The sequence below is a fragment of the Xenopus laevis genome, chromosome 1L (genome assembly GCF_017654675.1).
Source record: "Xenopus laevis strain J_2021 chromosome 1L, Xenopus_laevis_v10.1, whole genome shotgun sequence".
Lineage (NCBI taxonomy): Eukaryota > Metazoa > Chordata > Amphibia > Anura > Pipidae > Xenopus > Xenopus laevis.
In genome coordinates this window covers 153,868,845-153,877,743 of record NC_054371.1, presented here as the reverse complement: position 1 = coordinate 153,877,743, position 8,899 = coordinate 153,868,845, and the positions used below count along the sequence as shown (strand labels likewise).

The 8,899-nt window shown below is 37.2% G+C and overlaps 1 long non-coding RNA gene across 1 annotated transcript; it reads right to left on the bottom strand.

Moving 5' to 3' along the window:
- Positions 1 to 204: 204 nt before the first annotated feature.
- Positions 205 to 6,983, bottom strand: LOC121394447. The gene is made up of 3 exons (XR_005961720.1): positions 6,900 to 6,983; positions 6,506 to 6,562; positions 205 to 751 (listed from the first exon to the last, which is right to left on the bottom strand). It is a non-coding gene; the product is annotated as an uncharacterized LOC121394447 (long non-coding RNA).
- Between the last annotated feature and the right edge of the window lie 1,916 nt (positions 6,984 to 8,899).

Below are 8,899 nucleotides of genomic sequence, written 5' to 3'. Positions count from 1 at the left end.
ATTGGCTGGAGGAAAGGTCATAGTTCACTCTGCAGCCTCTACGTCATATTCCCGAGAGCGAACTGGGGCTTTAACTCTTCTTAGACATATGAGAGAGGGCAAAAATAATCGTAGTGAATCAGAAGATTTAGTTCCTTTTTCAGTTCAATTTCATCTGTCCAGTTGTGATGATTAATTACTGCTGTGTTACGCGTATAGGGTGGGAATACATCGTGACTTCTGAAGTAAAAATTCTGATGTCTGTATATGATGGCTAGTGCGGGGCCCCCAAGAGCGCGGGGCCCAATTGGACCCAATCGGTCCAATCGGCTTAAGGCCGGCCCTGAACAGACCAGTAAAGAATGAGAAAACAAATGTGCAAGGCAGTGTGGGGAAATGTAGTCTTTCACTTTTCAGTTCTAATGGGCATTTGTTGAAACTGTATATATAGGCGATCTATAATAGGCATTCCCAGTAAGATATTTATAAATAACATTTCATTATTAATGATTAGGCTTTCTGCAGTCATAGAATGTCTTATATACAGAGCTAGTCACAGATACAAGAAAGGGTGAATGTGTAAAGAGTATATAATCATAACAATAATATAATCATTCAATAGTAAAAAAAATACAATCTTTTATCTGGTACACCCACGGGTATATGTTTGTGCTCCCCCTATACCTGGTAACAGTATGCAGATAGAATTGTTTTTCAGTTCTCACATACACCTTCTGACACATACACCACTTGTATCTCCCAGAAACAGACCCTGCAAGAAAACATTTTAAGAGTTAAACTATAAAACAGAAGGCAAAATGCAAGGTTGCTAATAAAAATATTTTAAAATGGGGTTGTAAAACTAACAATACAACTTTTCCAAATAAAAGAAAATATAATTCTAGGTAACATTTCAATATACATTTATTTCAAAATATTTAACACACAATCTCTTTGTTGCTATACTCTGCACTGCTGATTCTGTCTATTGAACGGATGTAGTGAAAACCAGCTGATTAACAGATCTGTAAAGGAGTATGCATGGCATTGTGGGAGTTGGAATTTCCACTAGAGAAGAGCTGATTTACACTATAAGGTGATGGTGAGGAATCCAAATAGAAATGAAATATGTTAAATGCATCTTCCTGTTTACATTATACAGATAAAATCAAAACGTGAATTTTACTACTACCCTTAAAACTGTAAGATTTTAAAGGTTTTTCCCAAGTTCTGTAATTAAAAGGCCTTTGGCATAGCTCATGCTGAATCTGTTCTGGCTGTATCTGTATAATAAACAGAAAGGTGCAATTAAAATGTCACTTTTTGATTTATTTTTTCTTCTTTTGGTTACTTTCTGATTGACTGCACACTGTTTTATCCTCTCTTTATTATACACTGGATTTGCAAATAAGTAGGATTAGATGTAATTATTAGTAGGCATGGATTTGCTGTGGATTTACGCAATTGCCTCCTGCTAATATTATCGCGAAACTGTCGTAATTTGCCAACGAAAAAAACTTTGCTACAAAAAAATTGTTGAGTGCATTAGCAGTGTGTGGAACATCTGAAAATACAATTTGTATGCACGTAAAAATTATTCAGACACCTAATGACTTTTGATGCATTTGGACTAAATAGTCGCACATATAAAAATTGACGCTCGCTTTAAAAATTGCTGCGCATCAAAATTATCTTAATGCCCATTGACTTCACAGCCTGTTTAACATCATTGCTTCAATTGCTAAAGCATATGTAACACGTTATATAAAATAAAAAATGAATTGCAGTACCATCTGCTTGTTTGTGTTGGTTGGGTTATTTTTTTAGGAGGGGTGCAGACTACTTAAGCTTACACCTATGTGATAAAATGCAGGTCCAGGTGCAGTAACCTGTAACAACCAATAAGATGTTTGCATTTAAACATTTGCATTTAAACAGGTGACCAGTAAATGCTACTTGCTGATTGGTTGAGTATTCTTCTTCTATAGTTATGCCATCGCGTTATGATTGTCTCCAATGTTAATAATTATGCCCCTATAAGGCTTTTGAGACATGTTAAAACAGACAGTTTACATGAGATTACCTATAACAAGAGACATAGCTTTAGGGCAATGGCACATGTCAGTTTTTGTTTTTTTCCCAAAAAATGCATAATAAGCACTTAAACAAACTTGGAGTGTTTTCAGGCAATTCTTACAGCAGATAATATAGGGTGACTATGGGAGGTTTGGCCCTGGACTTCTAAAAACTGACCATGCGCTCTCTATATTTGCTAGTCTATTAGAACCGGGTTTATATAGAATATATTGTTGTGTTAAGAGCCACACAAATTTGGATCCTTGTCTTCTGTGGCAATGAAAATGAGCACATCATAAAATGAAGGAAGCAAAGAGGCCTAATGAAATGGTTGTCTGATGCATGATGGAGGACTAACTCTTTTATATATTTTGTTTACACGCCAGCTTGTTTATAATTGGACATACATTGTCAACAATGTTTGCATGAATACAAAAAATATTTTTCAAAAAACCTGAAACCTTTTTTAAATTATTGACTTCATACCTACTGTATCTTTGATATAATTCACCAAGCAGCTATGTAATGCCCCTTAGAGGACAGACCCTGGCATTGACTAGCTGCCTGGATCTACCTCTTACTACTGAGAATACAGAATACTTTTGTACAAGTTGTTATACAATAACTGTTTTAACATTGATCTATAAAGACAATGGCGAATGTTGTGATTTTGGAGTACTTTTTCCTATCAAGTCTTTGTGCCTGAAATCACCCCAATAGCCCTGTATTACAATACTCTTATAAGCACTTGTCAGGCAATTCTCGCCTTTTTGTGGTTTATTTATACTGTGTAATTTTTTGGTTAAATATTTTCTTCGTTATTAAAATAAAATAAAAAAATGGTACTGGTCTGAGTTTGAATGTACCCCCTGCCTAAGTGAACATTTTTAGGAATCTTTTGGATAAGATATACAGAGTATATAGTCATAGATAAGATGTTCACATTATAACCTTTTTAGATGGGTTATTCACTTTTAGGTAACTTTTAGGGGGTTATTTATCAAGTTCCGAATATCCGAACCTCAAATAATTCATAGTTTTCGAAGGGAAAAATCGCAGGGCCCCATATGAAAAAATTTCCTGGGCCCCCTGGGCTGCACACACTACAAGCCCCACCTACAGGTCCTCCCCACCCCACAGGTCCACCCCTCACCACACACCACACTAAAAAAAACAAAAAACCATTGGTGGCTATGGTTCCAACATGTTAATAAAAAAATAAAAAATTATTGGTGGTCAGGGCCCCCCATTGAAAAAAAACATTTGTGGTCAGGGCCCCCCATTAAAAAAACATTTGTGGTCAGGGCCCCCCATTAAAAAATATTGGTGGCTAGGCCCCTCGAAGTTTAAAAAAAATTAAGTGCCCAGGGCCCCACCACACAACAGGGACCACAAAGGGTTACCTTTAGGGGGGCCCTGCTATGTTACACTTACTTCATTAGTGTGACCCACCTGCTGTCAGTGAGCTGCCAACTACAGAAGGGAGGAGGGGAGCACAGGTGGCTGCATTTCTTCCCTTATTGGTCACAGAATTTCAAGTCCTGGTAAATCTGCATGGTGATTGGATGACCTGGAGGAGAAGTTAAAACCTCAGCTATCCAGTCTCTCAACCAGGACTTAAACTCAGTGACCAATAAGGGGAAGTTAAAGGGAGATGATACCTCCCCTTGTGCTCCCACCCTGCCTTCCCGAAATCAGCAGCTCTCAGAAAGCAGGGGGCCCGGCTAATCAAGAAAGTGCAGCGTGGCTGGGCCCCCTTACCCTCGGGGCCCCCTACAACTCCTTCCCCTGTCCCCCTGATGGCAGCCCTGGATGTACGTTTCGATATCTGATGAGTTTGTGGTTCTGCACAAAAAACTCCCCCTTTGGGGAAAGCTCTGAAGTTTGCCCGACCCTATTTTTTAGGGCTATTTTCTTCATAAATAAGGTCCAATTGGAGTTGTTTGGATTTTGAACTTAGAAATATTGAGATAAATTCGGACCTTGATAAATAACCCCCTAAGTATTATGTAGGGAGTGATAGTAAGACAATTTGCAATTGGTCTTCATTTTTTATTATTTGTAGTTTTTGAGACATTAGGCTTTTTATTCAGTAGCTCTCCAGTTAGTAATTAAGTGTCTTTTTAAGAACAAGGCCCTGCACTACTTTGAATTTTCATGAGCAGCAGTGTTGGACTGGCCCACAGGGATACCAGGAAAACTCTCGATGGGCCCAAGTGTCTGTGGGCCCTTGTGCTGCTAAACATTTGGCCTATTTCATGGCCATACCCTATTTCTTTGAGAACAAAGAGGCTAAATAGATGGAATAATAGATTATAGTATTACAGTTTGTACGTAAAGAATAGAGACTAGGAGAATAGAGGTTGAGTAAGGAGAAGAAGAATAATAGTTCTGGAAATGGGCCCCTGGTCTATGGTTCTTTGGTGGGCACCTGGTCTAAGGTTTTTAAGTGGTCCCCTGGTGTCCCAGTCCGACACTGATAAGTAGTGTGTCTTTATGTGTATGGGCAACATGTTTATTAGTAACTTTAATTAAAAGTTACGTTGTAGCAACATTGTAACAATCGGTATCTGAACTGGTTTGCTGGTAACAATATGGGGAAATGTATCTAGACACATTTCACCCTAATTTGTTGCAATTGTGTAATTAGTATTGTGTATAGAGTTGGCTTACTTGCGGATATAGTATTGTTGTGGCAATTAGTTTGCTTACTTCGCTAACACTTAAAACTGTGTAGCAGAAACCCACTAGTTGATTATCATACATATGAAGAAGCATGCACGACTGACCTGTTGCAGAATCAGCAGTACAGAAAAGGGCCAGGAAAATACTGCTTGTAATTTCAGATACTTTTACAAACAACATAAACATTCATAATCCAGAGCTGCGCAATATGTTGGTGCTCCATAAATACATGCTAATAATAATAATAATAATAAATATTACTGTGTGTAGGCATTTTCTTTTATTAGGAACATTTCAGTTTTGTGTTTACACCCCCCCTCCCATTAACTACTTTTTTCTTTGTAACTATTTACTCAGTGTGACTAAAGGCTTCAAAGCTGGCATTTCTTGTATATGTATTTATTAACAACTGCTTTAAAAATAGACTGGGCTACAGCACCTGCTGCATATACACATTTTCTGCCTTTAAAGATTATTGGTCGGTGGTTGGAAAATGTGATTTCAGACATAAAACATGCTTGCGTGTTTATAAAGAAACCAATTATTGAACACATCCCACAAATGCTTCTACAATAATGAGTTTACTGCAAGTTTTTTCTCAAACAATTTCTGACAGATGTTGGGTTAAATCTTTGCAAAGATATTTCCAGAATTAGCAATTAAATGATTAGTATGCTCTGTATATATTTGACGCAGACTGTGAGGTAGCTAAAGTTTCTCAAACAAGACCACCATATAGAGATCAGAAGCCAAGTACAATTCAATGTGTTATATAATGTTTACTAGTGGAAACTGGATGCAATAGTGCTAAGCAGATGTAGGTACTCCCCATTTGCACAAGTGTGGATGCACAATCCCAACCCTTCAATTGGCTTTTTAGTAGAATTCCTTTATGGAGCTTTGAACTGCCCTGTCTATCCACAAATAGCCTGGTTTTACTATACAGGTATGGGATCCCTTATTCAGAAACACTTTATTCAGAAAGCTCAGAATTACGGAAAGGCCATCTCCCATAGGTGTATTTTTATCGAAATAATCAAAATTTTTAAAAAATTATATGCTTTTTGTGTGTAATATTAAAACAGTACCTTGTACTTGATCCCAACTAAAGGTGGCCATACACGGGCCGATAAAAGCTGCCGACAGACCGAGTCGGCAGCTTATTGGCCCGTGTATGGGGGCCCCCGACGGGCTTCCCCGATCGAGATCTGGCCGATCGGATGGGGTTAAAAATCCCGTCGGATCGCGGCCGCATCTGTTCGTTGATGCGGGCCCGTTTCCGAAATGCTAGGATCCGATCGTTGGGCCCTAGGGCCCACGATCGGATCAGCCCGATATTGCCCACCTCAAGGTGGGCATATCGGAGGGAGATCCGCTCGTTTGGCGATATCGCCAAACGAGCGGATCTATCCATGTATGGCCACCTTTAGGTATACTTAATCCTTATTAGAAGCAAAACCAGCCATTTGGATTCATGTAATTTTTATTTAATTTTCTAGTAGACATAAGGTATGAAGATCCAAATTATGGAAAGATCTGTTATGCAGGTTCTGAGCATTCTGGATAACAGGTCTCATACCTGTATTATACCTGGGGTAGGCAAGTACACCTTGCAGATAAAGGTTCTAGGCCCAATTTAGAAAACAAATATCTTCTGTTTCTACTATTCTTCTATTCCAAAGGTGTAATAAGACCAGGAAATCAAAATGTAGGTGCATTGAAACATATAAAGATTATCCACACTTATTTAATATAAGGTACATACATGTAGTGCCTCATGATCTGAGTGGGTTTTCTCCAGGTAATCTGCATTTCTTTCATGCTGTAAAAATATACAGGCAGGTTAATTGGCTCCTGATAACATCGACCATAGTTAAAGTGCATGTGATACAGACCATAGAATGTAAGCTCTGCTGGTGCAGGGGCTGATGTGAATGATGTATATGTAAGTGCTGATAAATGTGTTGGCGCTGTACAGATAATAATGATGTTTACATTTCTTTGATAGAACTACATGAAAAGTAGACAATGATTTTACTTTTGTACACCAAATGGCTCTGTACTATGCCCCACATCTAGATTACTGACATGCTATTTTCTCAGCTGTGCCTATAGTAGTCTAAACCTGAATCCCTATTGAATTTTTGCATAAATCTTACCTGCTAATATGATTATTGCAGCACCATGGGACATGAAGCTTAACTCACTTTCAGTAGCTCACGGTGTTACAGACTCGTCCAAAAACCTAGATGTACTGAAATAAGCAGGGTGTGTGGAACATCTGGAAATACATGCCCAGGTATGCTGGCTTTGGTGGAGAAGCTTGACCTAGTTCTAACTTATGGCAGCCCAAGTATGTAGGTCATCCAAACATGTCAACAATTATTGAATTTTACCAGCAGAGGGAGCATGTATTCAGTGAATAAGAAAGGTGTATGTATTTTTTTTATTCTTTTTTTCTCAAGATTGCTTACAACAATAAGAGAACCAGTAACACCAGTATATTTTTGAAAATCAAAAAAGTGTATTTATTCAATCATGTATATCCAACATGACTCTTCGGTCCCCGCTGGGACCTTTCTCTAGTATACTGTATATGTAGCAGTAATTATACATCCATATGATGGCTATATAAGGTATAGCTACATTATTTTCTTACATAACCAAATACAGTATATGATTCTACCTTTTTTCAGTTTATATAATTCTAGTTGTCTGTACAGGCACAGTGAGTGTGCCTTACTTTAATCCCCAATAATCCCCGAAATATATACAATATTGTAATCATATATGATTGAATTCACTTTTGCCCTTTAAATTCTTAATCATGTTATTGTTTTAAAATATATTTTTAGTTCATGTGTGAGCTGTGCCTTATTATTATTTTGTTAACCCTTCTAGAAAGGCCCTCATTTTCAATGGAATTTATTTAATTTGGATATATGAGCAGTGATTGCCACTCTGCTTACTTTATGCTAGATTCAATACTTCTGGCTATAGGAACAGATACTCCAATGAAGAAACTGTGCTGCTACACTATTTATTCAACATAACACGAGCATACTTTATGCTAGATGCTATTGATATCTCTTTTCTTTTCCATTGGAATGCATATTGTTTTTGGTATTTTTAGGCATATGGAGACACTTTAGGTGCCCCCTGATATTTTTTACATATATTATTATAAGGCATAATACTTTACTCACTGCTTTCTGTTATAGAAAACAGATTCTAGCTTTTGCATGTATCTTTTCTTCCTATTAACAACTCAGATATTCTTGTTTGTAATAGGGGTCAGCAACAGAGGCACCTGGCTAAGGCACAGATATTTTGGGAAAAGCAAGGGGCTTGGTTCCAAAAAATGTTTATTCAGGTATATAGCTGTTTTATTGATCAATGCCATAAATGTCAATGTGTGACAGTGTCACACACTTTCATAAAATGTCCACTACTGTATTTAATACTTCTTTACTCCTGCCTTAGGTGTCAAAGATCTTTGGCCAACCTCTGTTTATAATGATTATAATCAACTGCTTTGTCTATCAGTATAAAGCTATTTAATGGGATAGGTAGTGTCTGCACCTGTTTTTTCCTTTCCATTCAAGCCATCTACATTTCCTGTTCAAATGTACAATTGTTCTTTGTTATAAATACTGTATTAAGCCACATTATTAAATATGCAAACACCCATCTCTGAAAAAAACGACCCACAAACTCAATGCTGCAACCACAAGAAAACATACCATTAACGTAAATGTATACGCTCATCTAGAATTCAAATTACGGTTTTCCAACCACTGACAGATACCATCTTATATTTCCTGTTTAAAAACTACAAACAGTTTTTTCAAGTTCTGACGTTGTCTAACCTGTGCGCCCACTAATAAAGCAGTTGTTATTATTGATATGATTGCAGACCCATTTTTAAAAATACATATACACTGTTTATGGGAACTGATATCCAGAATGCTCAACACTTGTGATTTTTTTTTAGGATAAAGGATCTTTCCTTAAACTGATTCTTTCATGATTATTATGGTGTAGTTTTTATTTCTAAATTACGCTGTTTACACTGCAAATATACCATGTAAAATTTAATTCCTAATATAAGTGTATTTTTTTTAGTTGTAATATTGGTGTGTAGGAAGCCATCGCAGGT